The sequence below is a fragment of the Rhinopithecus bieti genome, unplaced genomic scaffold, assembly GCF_001698545.2.
Source record: "Rhinopithecus bieti isolate Rb0 unplaced genomic scaffold, ASM169854v2 scaffold_425, whole genome shotgun sequence".
Lineage (NCBI taxonomy): Eukaryota > Metazoa > Chordata > Mammalia > Primates > Cercopithecidae > Rhinopithecus > Rhinopithecus bieti.
In genome coordinates, this window is record NW_016803361.1 from 62,059 (window position 1) to 75,873 (window position 13,815).

A 13,815-nucleotide genomic window follows, 5' to 3' on the forward strand; every position below is an offset into this window, starting at 1 on the left:
TCTCCTCAGGTGTTTTCTGAGCCTGTGTCTTTTCCTGGGCATGTGCAGTGACTTTCTTATTTCTCCTGGATAAGCAGTTGCCTTTGAAAGTCCTAGTCTTTAATGTTTGGCTCCCAAAAGGGCAAAAGGAAAATGAAGGAGAGGAAAAAGGCGCTGGCCCTTTAAGTCTCCTGGCAGTTGCTTCAGCCTGAGGGGGAGGGACTTGCCACCCTGGAGGAGGGGTTGGGTGGTGGTGGTGCAACAATGGCTGTCCAACTCTGTGCGGACACTCTTAGGAACAGAAGTAGCAATCAGCAATCAGAACACAGATCCCCAGTATTTGGAGGATGAGTACTTGCTCCTTATTGCCACCCAAGCCCAGCAAACTGCAAGCAAGGGACTCCAGGAACAAGTGCACAGCTGCCTTGCTGGAGGCTACAGGGTGGGGGATGGTAGCTATTGCGGAGCTAAGAGCTGAAATTGACAGAAACTGCAATTTACCTTGCAAGCCTTCTATAGATGTCAGAGTTCCAAAATAGTTATATCAGACATATCCTGCCAGTACCACTTGTTGACAGATTCCTGCTGCTTCCTGTGTTGCCATCTTCCCAGAATCCTCTCTTAAAAACTTTTGTTCTTAAGTCTTTTTGGTTTGGTTTTGTTTTTTGGAGGGGAAGAAATTTTATCTGTACCCCATGAGTTTTATCAGTGACTTTTATTATTAACTTTTAAATTAATCTTTCTGCGTCAATAATTGTATAGGTCCAGTCCTCTTAACTCCCTTTCCTGTTTATCTAGAAACTGTATTAATTCTTCTGTCAGACTTTAAGCTAGGAGCTGGATGTTGATAGTTTCTATTTTTCAGTTACTCAGCTGCCTGAGGAGGTTGGGGAGATAGAAAAAAAAAGGGAGTGAGGTAATTTCTGTCTACATAGGGGCATTTTTCATTTAAATCTGTTGAATCTCTGCATTTTGTCCAGAGGGTCAGTTCATTTTGCCATATCTCTGCTTTCTTGTGTTTAAAGAACATTGGTCATCTTGGTGCCAGGATCAGTTAAAGTGAAGACCTATGACTTGTGGACATACATGAAATGTGGTCTTATATTTTATCTGTAAATATTTCAGCATGTGTCTCTAAAAGATAAACTTTAAAGACATAACAACAAATATATTACATCTAAAAATTAACAAAACAATTTAATACAATCAAATATCCTGTTTTCAAATTTCCAATGGTCTCATACATGTCATAAATGTGTTTTTGTCTGTTTGCTTGAATCAGAATCCAAGTAACTTCCACACATGATTAATTGATATGTAATTTAAGTCTCTTTTAATCTATAGGTTTTCTCTTTCATCTCTTTTTTCTGTGCAACTTTTTGTTTGGTTGAGAAAACAGGTCATTTGTCTTATACAGTTTCACAAAGTTTATAGTTGGTTTTGCTCATTGTGTAGTTTAGTATGTTCCTCTGACCTCTGTAATTCCTGTGACTTGGTAGTGCTATAGGCACCCTTGTTTTCCCATAATGACTGGTTTTCTCCCATTTTTTGTGTGATATTGACAGAAGTCAAACATTTTTATATGCTAACCAAAAGTTATTCATCCTTCCTCCATGCTAGTTAGAACCACTATTTTGCTCAGTTGTCAATTTGCCCAGTCTCATGGTGTAAGTCATGATTGGTTTGAGTCAATCACAGCAATACTGTTTTTCTTCACTATCAATTTGTTCTAGAGATGAGTATGTGATTCCATGTTGGCAAATGAAATATAAGAAGTTCATTAGAAAAGGTTTTTCTCTCCAGTAAAATTTGGAAAAGTGTGAGAAGAAAGATCTTTTTTTTTTTTTCTTTTTCTCACTTCTTACTGCTGAGGGAGGATACAATGCCTGCTGCTGTGATAGCTACGTGATCTCAGTCTGATTCTTATTCTGTATAAGTGATCTTTTTATCTCTGGAAACTTTTAGAAGTTCCACTTTGTCTTTGATATTCTTCAATTTCATTATAATGTATCAGGGTTGGGTTTTTTGTTTTTTGTTTTTTCATTATGTCTCTTGCTGGACACCTAATGAACCATCAAACTTTTATTAAAAGTTTTCTTTAAAATGTAATGAACCATAATTATCTACTTTTACAAGTTCTCAAGTATAATTTATTGGTATTAGCATAGTCCATATGGCATTGATCTCACAAAATCAGATTTATCTTTTAAGCCACTTTAGACAAAAAACCAATTAATTTCCACTAACAAAAAAGAAAAGGAAAACCGTATACTTTTTTTCTTTTAAAACTTTAAATAATGAAATGTTCTATGCATATACAAGAGAAATAAAGGAGTATATATAACATATATATGTACCAGGTTTGTTCTTAAATGTAATTAACAAGTATTCCACTGAATTCTTTTTTCTTTTTCTAAGACTTGAATTAACTGTACTATCTATTATCGTTCCCTCAGGATGCGGAGAGTATTAGGAAGAATTTGATGTGATTGGAGGTGGGGAGAGGTACCCTAAAATACTTAGGTAAGACCAATATAGTTTATACAGTTCATTTTTAATGTTCTTTATGGTGAATATAGTATCCATGAAAAGAACTAAGAAAGAGGGACTCATAAAACTTAATAAAATGTCTTGGTCATCTAAGAAGTGTGAATTGAGAGGAAACTGTCAGGATGCCAACCTAAAGAAAAATCTTTCTCATCCTGTGTTACAGGATCTGAAATCTCATCTTTAGAATTGCTTTGTTGGATCATAAAATCTTTTAAATATTCAAGAAAATTCCATCGAATTGATGGTACTCCATGAGGAATCATGTCTTATTTATTGCTAGCAGTTTCTTGCACATAATAGGTAGTCAAGAAAATGTCTGCTTAATAAATATTAAATAACAAAATTGAAAAGAACATTGAGAAGAATAATACTTAAAGACCAACTAACACTTGTATGATAGATTGCCACAAGTAATTAAGCCATAATATCTTTGACCAAGATGTGTAACCACTGTATGTTGTATCACCCAGACTCTTCCTATCTCTCTCTTTTTTTTTTTTTTTTTTTTTCCCAATTCTGGTTGCACTTGATTATATTGTTGGGGTAGAGAACCTGGGCTTGAGTTCATAGATCAGCAAAAGAAGAGAGGCATTTTAAGAGACTCTTATTATCCAAATTAATATCATTTAATCTTTTGTTATCACAGTGCTTATGAGGTACCAACTTATCTATGTCTTAAAAGTATGTTTACATTGTTGTAAGAACAAATACAAGTTTGTTGGTATGATTTACAGGTGAGAATCCTTAGAGAGAGATGTATTTCCATTTATATATTATTTTTAGGAGAAAATTTCACTGTCTTAAAGTGAGCTGCTTTATGACAGTGTCCATGAATTGTATGTATATATTTTTTTATCCTTCCACCTCAATCTCCTGAATCGCTGGGATTTTAGGCACAAGCCACTGCACCTGGCATCAGTTGTATATTGAAAAGCAGAAAGAGGTTTGTAATCAAGATGGAAACTTCATTACTATCACCACCATCGTCACTTTTATCATTTCCATTACACTCTTGGTGCAATGGCATTGAGTACTCTCTCCAATCTATCAAACAATATATAACATATTAGTTACACGTTGCACAGCTCTGAGAAACTCAGAGGTTAAATGCTATCACCTAGTAAACAGTAGTAAGGTCTTCGGAGGGATCAAATATTTAAAGCATTAATCAAATGCCCTATCCCCACTAACTATCCTTCTCAAGTAAAAAAGTATTCCAGAATCCTTTCCTAAGCTATGATTTAGCCCTCTCCCTTTTTCTTTTTCTCCCTTTTAATCATCTTCCCTTCCTTCTTGATTCACTCTCCTCTTTCCTTTCCTTTCCTCCCTCACTGTTTTTTTTTTTTTCTTGCTAACCAATATGTTCAAAACCTGAAAGGAGATCAAGAGATAACTTTCAGGTTTTGAACATAGAGGTTAGCAAGAAAAAAGGTCACATGAATGGTGGAAGAGGTGAGATGAATGGTGGAGGAGAAAGGGGAAGAGATAAGGTAAGTCTGACTAACAATTTATTTTAACTTTCTCCAATTCTTCTGTAACATAAATGCAGGTTTGCAAGATTTTGTAGGTGAATGTATACGTAGAAGTAAAATAAAGTTATAATGTGAATACTGTTGGGGGGGATGCAATATCCTAATCTGAAAACAAAACTACATCAAAACACAGAATAAACAACTCTACCCATTTTTCCAAACTAACATCGTTTTTTGTCATTAAAAGAAAAATCTTGTTCTCTCTTTCTGCTGTGATGTGTGTGCATGTCTGGCTTGCACGGAAATGAGGACCTGAAGAGAGACGGGGGATGTACGATGCAGCGTAAAATCCACTTTGTAAACATGTTCATCATTCCACAATGGCATCCCCTTTGGTATTTACAGAAGTTTTCTCCTTGTGTGTTTTACACAAGCGTGAGTATGACTACTGTGAATTTCCGCTCATTTGCCTTTTCTAGGTGGAATTGTGCAGCCCAATAAACACAATAATAAAGAAGGCTTCCTAAAGACAAAGTGAGGATTTCTCAGTGTGCTTTTTATTAAAGGATGGAGAAAATCTTGCATTTGGCTACAGGTTGACATTTTCAAAAGCCTACTCTGAGACAATTATGTATCACACACATTTTAAAGTTTTAGAAAATTGTCAATGCCATACATGCTACTTAAGAAAACATGGAATAAAAAAAAAATGAAAAATCAGATCATAGTTTTGCTTTTAATTTATTGGTATATCCTTCTGCGCCAAGGTATTTTGTTGTTGCTTGAACGTTTGCCGCTACTTATTCCCTCCCACATTTTAAAAGGAAGATAATTTATGTAGAATTATGTAGAAAGTGAGGTATCAATTAATAGGTTGGATTTATAAAGAACAGAAGAGGAGCCATACTGGCCTTTGGGGTAAAGCCAACCATATTAACTGTCCAGCCCTGTTGTGAGGTAGAGGAAGTATTCGTTTGAGGGGGATGCGAGCCTCTCTCATTGTAAAGACAGTTTTTGATCAATTATTCAATATGTACATGTTTGAAGTTCAGTACGTCTTCTAGAACTACTGGCGACAGCTTCTTTCCTTGACATGGGCTACAATGGTTGCTAAAACCTGTGTGCCAGAAGCAAGGGGTGGGGAGGCGCCATTTGCTAAACCGGAACTGGTTAAAATCTCAGGGTGGAGACCATTCCCAGTCAGCAAAGGCTTGCGAAGTGCATACAGTCCCTGCTCCTGGTGTCTGCTCTGAAGAGCACAAAGTGGACGTTTGTCTGCCATTTCACTGGCAGTAGGATCAGCAGCTGCTGGTGAGCAAAGAGGTGGTAGTGAGTCACTGGAGTGGTGGGCGCCCGGGCAGCGCCCTACGTGGAAAGGTCAGCGGCGAACCCAGCTCCATGGCCTAGTCTCGTCAGACCGAGCGCGGACCCTGCCGGCTTCCGTTCTCTTCCGCTTGTCCCAGGTGCAGCGCAGATCCCTCCGCCGTAGCGTGCGCTCCTGGTAGCGCTGCGATCAGCTTTTCAGCAATACCCGGATGGAAGTGTAATGGCCGCCATCAGGGACTCGCAGGCAATGGGGACTACGACAGGTACTCCCTGTGAGCGGGACTGCCCAGACTTTTTAGGATGCCGGAACTTCTAGAGGGCCAACCAACAGGCAAACGGCGAGTTTGTGGACCGTCAGGGTCCCCCAAACAGGTCCAGGGATCCGCCTCTTGTGAGAGGAAGCGCAAGTTAAATAGTCCCGGCCATTCAGCGCTTCCGCCTAACTTGCCGCAAAGTTTTTCTGGAGAAGTCGGGGTTTTTTTGCCGAGCGCTTTTGCAGGCTGCTAGAGCTAACCCTTACTTTCTAAACCTGGGGTTGTTTTACGTCCGGGTTTTTTGAACTCTACACTCTCCTACATTCTAGGAGCTGGGTGGGAGTAGGGAACGGTGTGCCTCCGCGCTCCGCCGCGGGGCAGCCGAACCCCGGAGGAAGGGGCGGATCGGGCGCGGTGTTTGGGGCGAAGCTGGGCGCGCGGCGCTCGAAGCACTCACTCGGCGGGTTTCCTGGTTGGTGGAGACAGCAAGGGCACCCCGCAGACCGCACCCCTCGAGCTATAGGTCGCGGGCCCGACTCGACGGCGTCCCCATTGCTGGCCCAGCCTATGGTCATTGGGGGCCATTTCTTGCAGAGATGCCCAGCTCCCTGAAGCGCTCGCCCTTCTCCAGAGTTGGCCAAAGGTGCTCTTCCCCGCAGACCCTAACCACACCCAGTGGCAGATGGATTTCTTTGTAACTGGCTTTCTCACATGTAGGGTTCATTTTGCCTCTATTCTTTACATGGTGTCCTCTTTGTCAAGTAGACAGTCTCTTCCTAGGTGGCTGTGGTAATTGAAAAGTATATGGAGTGAATGTATATAAGGAAAAATGTTTTAACTCTTAAGCGGACCGATCAAACAGATGTAGCTTTAAAGTTTAGAATACAACAGTTAAGACTCAGTGTTCTTTTTAGGTTTAAATTTGATAGCAAGTAGTGTATATGAGCTGTTTGAGTGCAAACATTGTTGAGTATGTTGTCAAACGTCTAAAACAACCCTAGAAAAATAAAGTCAACGTTCAAGGAATTCATAAGAATGTTGGAATTTGTACAGTTGTCACAGTGATAAAACATGAAGACACCAAACTGTCAGGATAGGAATTCTATTAACTTGAAAATGTGCATGTTAGATCTAGTTACTGGTAATTATTGAATTGCTTTTTCTGCAGCAAGGGGTCTGATTTGAGTATACTCTAAGGTTGGTATCCTCAGATTTAATTTAAAACATTTAAATTGATTCAGTGGAATTTCCTAACATTTTCAGAGTTTAACTGCAAATTTATAGAAATGCATTCACTACCTTTCAGCAAAATTCTCTTTTCTGAAATTTATAAAGAGACATTGCGTTCTTTTAACACTTTGAGGGTATTGGGATTTCCTGGGGAAGGTAAGCATAGTAAACAATGTTGATTTTGCTATAAAACTATAAATTAGATCATCCCTAGATACAGAAAATTGCCAACAAAAGGGGGAGGAGAATAAAATGTAGGTATGTTACACAACCAAATGTTTCCTGTTCGTTGCAGTGAAAATAAGTATAATGACCACTTAAAACGTTTTATATCTGGTTTTATGGAAGGACAAAAGACAGTGACCACAATGAACACCCACTATGTGCATTGATAATGTATGAACTTTTAAATGCTTCAGTTTTTTGCCATGGTCACACTTCGGATTCTGTTCTAGTCTCTCTGGTAATAGTATGCTGTAATCCCAGAAGTTTCTGTATTTTGAAACATTACAGAGGGACTGTACTTTAGCCTAAATCTATAATTTGACTTCGAGATATACTTTAAATGCCCTTTAAGTTTATTTTTATTGTTTGCTTTTCTGTATATAGTTGTTTAGAATTGTTCTCATTGAGGCGTTCTGACATTGCATACTTTAGAGCACTTAATACAACTTTTTTTTTTTTTTAGTGATAGGAGACTTTAATCTTGCCGACATTCCTTCAGGTATGCTACTGAAGGTTTTGTGGCAAAGTGCTATAAGCAGAAGAAAAGGTTTTAAAACAGTCTTGAAATTTTTGTTTATTGTCTGGTCCCAGGTGTGTAGGCTGTGAGTATTTCAATTCTGTATGGGGTATTGGCGTCTCATGGTGAGCAGTTTTCATGGCGTATTAGATACCAGAAATGAGTGTTAAGGGTTAGTATTGTGGTTGTAGGATAACTGAGTTGGAATCAGATCCAGATATTAGTTCTAGTTTTGTGACTTTGGGCAAGGCTCATTTTCTTTTTCTTGTAGTAAATGAAGATACTGAGTCAGATTGATTCTAGGCTTCAGATTGTGACTTTTGCAAATTTATGACATGTTATCACTGGGCATCAATGATATATGCTTAAGTGTAGAGAGGTTTTCTTAGTTTTTTGTGTGTGTGTGTGTGTGTTTTTAGATTTCTTTATACACCTTAAGTTGAATGTGACGTGTAATTGAACAGTTTTTGTAGTCAAAAGTTTTAAAATCTTGGTCTTCATTTCCAGATATCATCTCTTCTTTTGATCACTGTTCCTGATTGTGACATTGTGCAAGTGTTAAATTGTGTGCCTTTTGTTCCTGAAGAAAGAGGTATGGTAAAGATTGAACTACTGGAGTATATAGTCTATTAAGTAGTAAGTTAGTATGTTTTAATATTGGACTAAATAAAATAAAATACAGGTTAAGTATCCCAAATCCAAAAATCCAAAATGCAAAATTCTTTGAGTGCTGACATGATGGTCAAAGGAAATGCTCTTTGGAACATTTTGGATTTTGAACTTTTGGATTTGAGGTGCTCAACTGGTATAATGCAAATATTCTAAAATCCTAAAAAAGAAAAAGAAAAAAAGAATGAAACCCTTCTGTTCCGAAGCATTTCGGATAATAGACCCTCAACCTGTAGTTTACGTATACATGAGTTTTCATAAGTTATGTAAGTTACAGTTGTATTTTATTTTTTGGCCAAAATAAAATACTTAAACATGGGTTTTCATTTTAATATAAGCAAAAAAGGTAATTTTTGGTTTCATAGTTTATTGCTTAACATTTTATTAGAGATCCAAATACAACTTTAACTGTATCATCCTTCTAAATAGAAAGGTGGCATTAAAGGCTTCTGGGTAATGAACAGTGGAGATAAAGGTGGCAGATAGATGTTTCAAAGCTGTATGAATGGCCAGAAGAGTGTGGTTGTGGTCTAGTAAGTGCAAAGCAATGTATCTAAAGAAAAGTTATCTCATATATGTTTATATTGTGACTAATAGCATCTTCATTATGAATCAGGAACGGGACTTGGGAATCACTATCGTGTTATGATTAGTTTCTTGAAGACAATCGTGAATGTCTGGGTGTAGAGAAAAAAGGAGGAAAAATATGCCAACAAATCTATGGTGTTATAAGGAAAACTTTGGAAATGTAGTGGAAAATATTGTACCCGTGTAAAAAAACATGTTTTTTCTACCCTCGAAACACAGATGTCTCTTACTGTTTGTGTTGGATAGGTCCTGGGATCTTTGAAATCCTAAGATTCTTGGATACTACAGTATCATAAAATTCCTCTAAATGCAGTAAGTATACACATAAGTATAACCATAAGTTAGGAATAAGATTATTTATTTAACTACTGAAATAGCTATTGTATAGTATACCACCTTATATTATTGGTTTAATTATCATAACTGTGTTCTTCTCTGAACTTCACCAGCAAATGGATTTCTGTTCAGGGCCATTTTTTTACAAAGGCATGAATTTTTATTTTGTCAGAAAATAATGTACATTGAGTAGAGAGCCGTAGAGCTGAGTTGAGGATACCACGTTATCATTTATGTCATTAAGTAACTTTTTCCTGTATAACATTTGTTTGACTTCCTCCCATGAGATTCACATGGGTACTGTGTTATTCCTGAAGAGATAAAGTAATTCTGAATGCTAAGAATTTTCCTAAAGGTTGAGCATCCCAAATCTGAAGACCTGAAATTCAAAATACTCCAAAATCTGAAACTTTTTTAGTGCTGACATGAAGCTCAAAGGAAATCATCATTGGAACATTTTGGATTTTGGATATTCAGCCAGTAAGTAGTGTAAATATTCCAAAATCCTCAAAAATCTGAAATCTGAAACACTTCTAGTTCTAAGCTTTTTTGTTTTGTTTTGTTTTTTTGAGATGGAGTCTCACTCTGCCACCCAGGCTGGAGTGCAGTGGCGTGATCTTCTCGGCTGACGGCAACCTCTGCCTCCCGGGTGCAAGCAATTCTTCTGCCTCAGCCTCCCGAGTAGCTGGGACTACAGGAGCATGCCACTATGTCTGGCTAATTTTTTTTTGTATTTTTAGTAGAGACGAGTCTTCGCCATGTTGGGCAGGCTGGTCTCAAACTCCTGACCTCGAGTGATCTGTCTGCCTCGGCCTCCCAAAGCGCTGGGATTACAGGGGTGAGCCACTGAATTACAGGCATGAGCCACTGCTCCCGGCCTACTTCCAAGCATTTTGGTTAAGGAATATTCAGTTTGTACTATTTGAACCAAACTACTCAGAAAAAGTAATGTAATGAAGAATGAAAGCTTTAGTTGTAGTAAAGTAAATAAGAGACTGCTATGTGATGACTGACCAAAATGATTTGTATTAATTTATCTTGAAAAGTTGTGAGCAAAGTCTGACTAAAAATTTAAAGCTGTGACTGGTATGGCTGCATGAAACAAGTGTCAGAATATTAGAATGAAGGTACATGATGTGAAGTTTCAGAAAATTAAGTGGGCTTCACATAGGTGTCATTTCATGAGGAAAGTCAAATAATTTCAAAATGTAGTAAGCTTATCGTCAACTCCTGATTAAAATTGGTTTGTTGAAGGCTGTAGCTGGTAGAAGACATATCATATATTGTTTTTGTCAACTCAGTATCACTTCATTTAGGGAACCACTCCTCCCCTATTCTGAGTGGTTGGTGGGCTCTCCGTCAGTCTTACTGTCTTATAACCTGAGCTTGGTCATCCCTATTGCAACAGTGATTGCTGTTACTCATGCAGAACCAGTCAGAATCCTTTTTCAAAGTTTATAGGCGAATGCTAGGACAAAGGTAGTACCTTTTCTCTGAAATTGTTGATCTGGGAAGGTGCTGGTGACATTCTTTACCACGTGTATGAAAAGCACATCTGTGTAGTGGGAGAAAGTGATGCCATAAGGAGATGGGAGATGGATGGTGGTAGTGCCACTTTCAGTCTCAGGGAACATGGTAAGTGGTACCTACTTTTGATTTTGTGAGCTATCCTGGTGTCCTTCTCAGTCCTTGTGCCAGAATTCTATGTATAAATTGGTTTGAATTGGAGCAGAAAGTGTTCTGATGAATATATGGCCCTTATGAATTTAAGGTCTAAAGTTTCAGATTGATCAGTCACATCCTTCTGTAGTTTGCCACTTTCCTATACCTTATAAAAGGTTCCCTTTATTTATTCATCATTTGTGCATATGTTCAATCCACTTTCATTCAACCTACAGACATTTTTTAAGTGTCCATTATGTATGAGTATGTGCAACTGCATGGATAGGCAAGGATTATATGTACTAGACTGAGTGGATGGTGGATATATGACTTATTTTTTTTTTATTTCTGGTGCACAGATCAACAAGCATGTGTTGAGAATTATGACTGTGGTGCTTGGCATCTAAGTAATAACGTGAGAATAAGAATTCCTTGTCTTCTAGTTAAAGAGTTCATATTAATATATAGCAAACACAACAGAAAAAACAGATACATGAATGCACAATTGTATTTTAAGTCAATTTTGATGGGAAGGAAGTGAGCAGGTTGACCCATTTAGGAAGATTTTGTGAAGAATATATAACTTTAAATGTATTTCTAGTTATGAATGTGGCTTTGATAGGCACAGAGAATAACTGAAGAGAGGATGGAGTTAAAAATGATTATAGTCTGATCCAGGTTGGAGTGGAGATTGGTTTCACTATAACAGTATGTGTTCTTTGGAAATGAGGTAGTAGAAAATAAGGTGACTGTTTAAGGTAAATCTTTATATGAGGCCTTTGGAAAACCAAGCAGAAATTTTGGCTTTCTACTAAGATGGAGATTTCTTTGAAAAAATGTGTATATTTCTTTTCATATAATTTCATTTTTGTACGCTGAAATATAAAGTATGATGGAATACTGTAAAATTATTCATTATGGTGAAAACCTTTATTATATTCATCTGTCTTGAAGATTTTTTAAAATAGCAAATAACTTGAAATGCCAATTTATAAATATGTATGTATAACCTTTCTCAAAAAGGGAAAGGTAAGAAGAAACAAATATATATAACATTTCTTCTTACCTTTCCCTTTTTGAGAGATCTCTTAGTAATAGTCAAAACCATACCCTATTCCTTATCAATAAAGCCAGTTTGAAATGAATGTAGCAATAGATGTAAAAACATTTAAAGGCTGGGGAGGTGGCTCATGCCTGTAGTCCCAGCACATTGAGCAGCTGAGCTGGGAGGATTGCTTGAACCCAGGAGTTTGAGACCAGCCAGGGCAACATAGTGAGACCCCATCTCTATTTAAAAAAAAATGTTTTTAAAGATAAGGAACAAAATTAAAGTGATGATTGATTGCTCATAGAATGTTCATTTTGAGCTCCAGAAACTAGGAATGATGTAAAACTTATTGTTGGGTCATTGTCTCATTAAATGCTGTAGTTTCCTATGTCCTTGCCTACCTTCTTTCCTCATAGCCTCGCATCTGACTCTCAACTCAGTAACAGTTGGATTAATCCAGTTGGATTATTCCAAGGTTGGCAAGCTTTTTCTGTAAATGGCCAGATAGTAAATATTTTAGGCTTTGTGGGCCATATGGTTTCTGGTGCAACTATTGTAACACAAAAGAAGCCATAGGCAATATGTAAATGAGTGAGTGTGGCTGTATTCCAATGAAACTTAATTTACAGAAACAGGCAGCAGGCCAGATTTGGCCCGCAGGCTGTCATTTCATTCCACAGACTCTCTCAGTCACATCTGCGCACCTGCTAGCATCTTTATTTATCCTCCCCTCTAGTTACTATAGATGGATCATGTTTGCTCCTTTCTAAGTTCACCTCTTCAACTCGTTCACTAGATTTCGTCCCTTCTAACCTGAAGGACTTCGCTGCTGCGTTTCTTTCCTATCCTCCATCATCAATTTTTTTATTTTTACTAGATTATTTTAATAAGCATGCAGTCATACTGTAATTTCTCCCACCTTTAAAACACAAGAAATAAAATTAAACAAAACAAAACAACTCCTTTATCGTAAAACTCCTTGAAAGAGTTGTCTGCACTACATCACTACTTCCTCTCTTCCCATTTTGCCTTACATCCAAGCTTGTCAGCCTTTCTCCTCTATAACTCCACTGAAACTCTTCTAATCCATGGTACCAGTGATCTTCACATTAAGTCTAGTTAGTCATCTTCTTACTTGACAGAGTTGTTCAATCCCTTATCCAGGAAACATTTTCTTCATTTTGCTTTGATTTACCTTAAGTCTTACTGGTCTTTTCTTTCCTGTCTCACTTGCTGGTTCTTTTTAATCTCTTTCTGTTGAATGTGTTATAGAATCTTAAGGCTCAGGCCTTGGACTGCTCTTTTTGTTTATTTTCCCGGTGATTTCATCCTGCTCCAGGTACTTGAAAGTACATATGTACATATACGCACACCGATAACTCCCCAAATTTCATCATCCACCTAGCCCTGTGTAGTCTATATCCAGCCACATAGTCCACCTTTCCTCTTGGATGTCAAATAGACATCTCAAATGTTACATGCCTAAAATGGAACTTTTGGTATACTTTCCTACTACTTTAACAATCTTTTATATCTCGGTAAATAGCAATTCAGTTCTTTCCATTGCTGTCAGAACTTCTAGAGTTATCCTTGACATGTCGCTTTCAGAGAAAGCATGTCAGGATATCTTGTAGGTGCTAACTTCAAAATATATTCAATCTTACCATGCCTCATTAAACCAACCAAACCACCATCAACTCTTACTCGGATAATTGCACTGTATATTCTTTGTCTTTTCTCTTAATCCCTCCTGAATACTCTGTTCTTAGCATGGCAGCCCAAGTGATAGAAGTAATTCAACTCATGGTAATTCTCTGCCCACAATGCTCCAGTAGCTTCCTCTCTGATTCAGAATAAAACCAAAGCCTTTATAGTTTCTATCAGGGCCTGTTTCTGTCCCCTTGTTACTTCTCTGACCTCATCTTCTAGCTTTCCCTCTAATGCTTTCTGTTGTGGTCA

At 37.7% G+C, this 13,815-nt stretch overlaps 1 long non-coding RNA gene across 1 annotated transcript; it reads left to right on the plus strand.

The window, feature by feature from the left end:
- The first annotated feature begins 224 nt into the window (after positions 1-224).
- LOC108534528 (uncharacterized) lies at positions 225-9,622 on the plus strand. Its single transcript, XR_001887000.1, has 6 exons — positions 225-421; positions 2,436-2,502; positions 4,481-5,590; positions 8,061-8,145; positions 9,057-9,122; positions 9,565-9,622. It is a non-coding gene; the product is annotated as an uncharacterized LOC108534528 (long non-coding RNA).
- Positions 9,623-13,815: the final 4,193 nt, after the last annotated feature.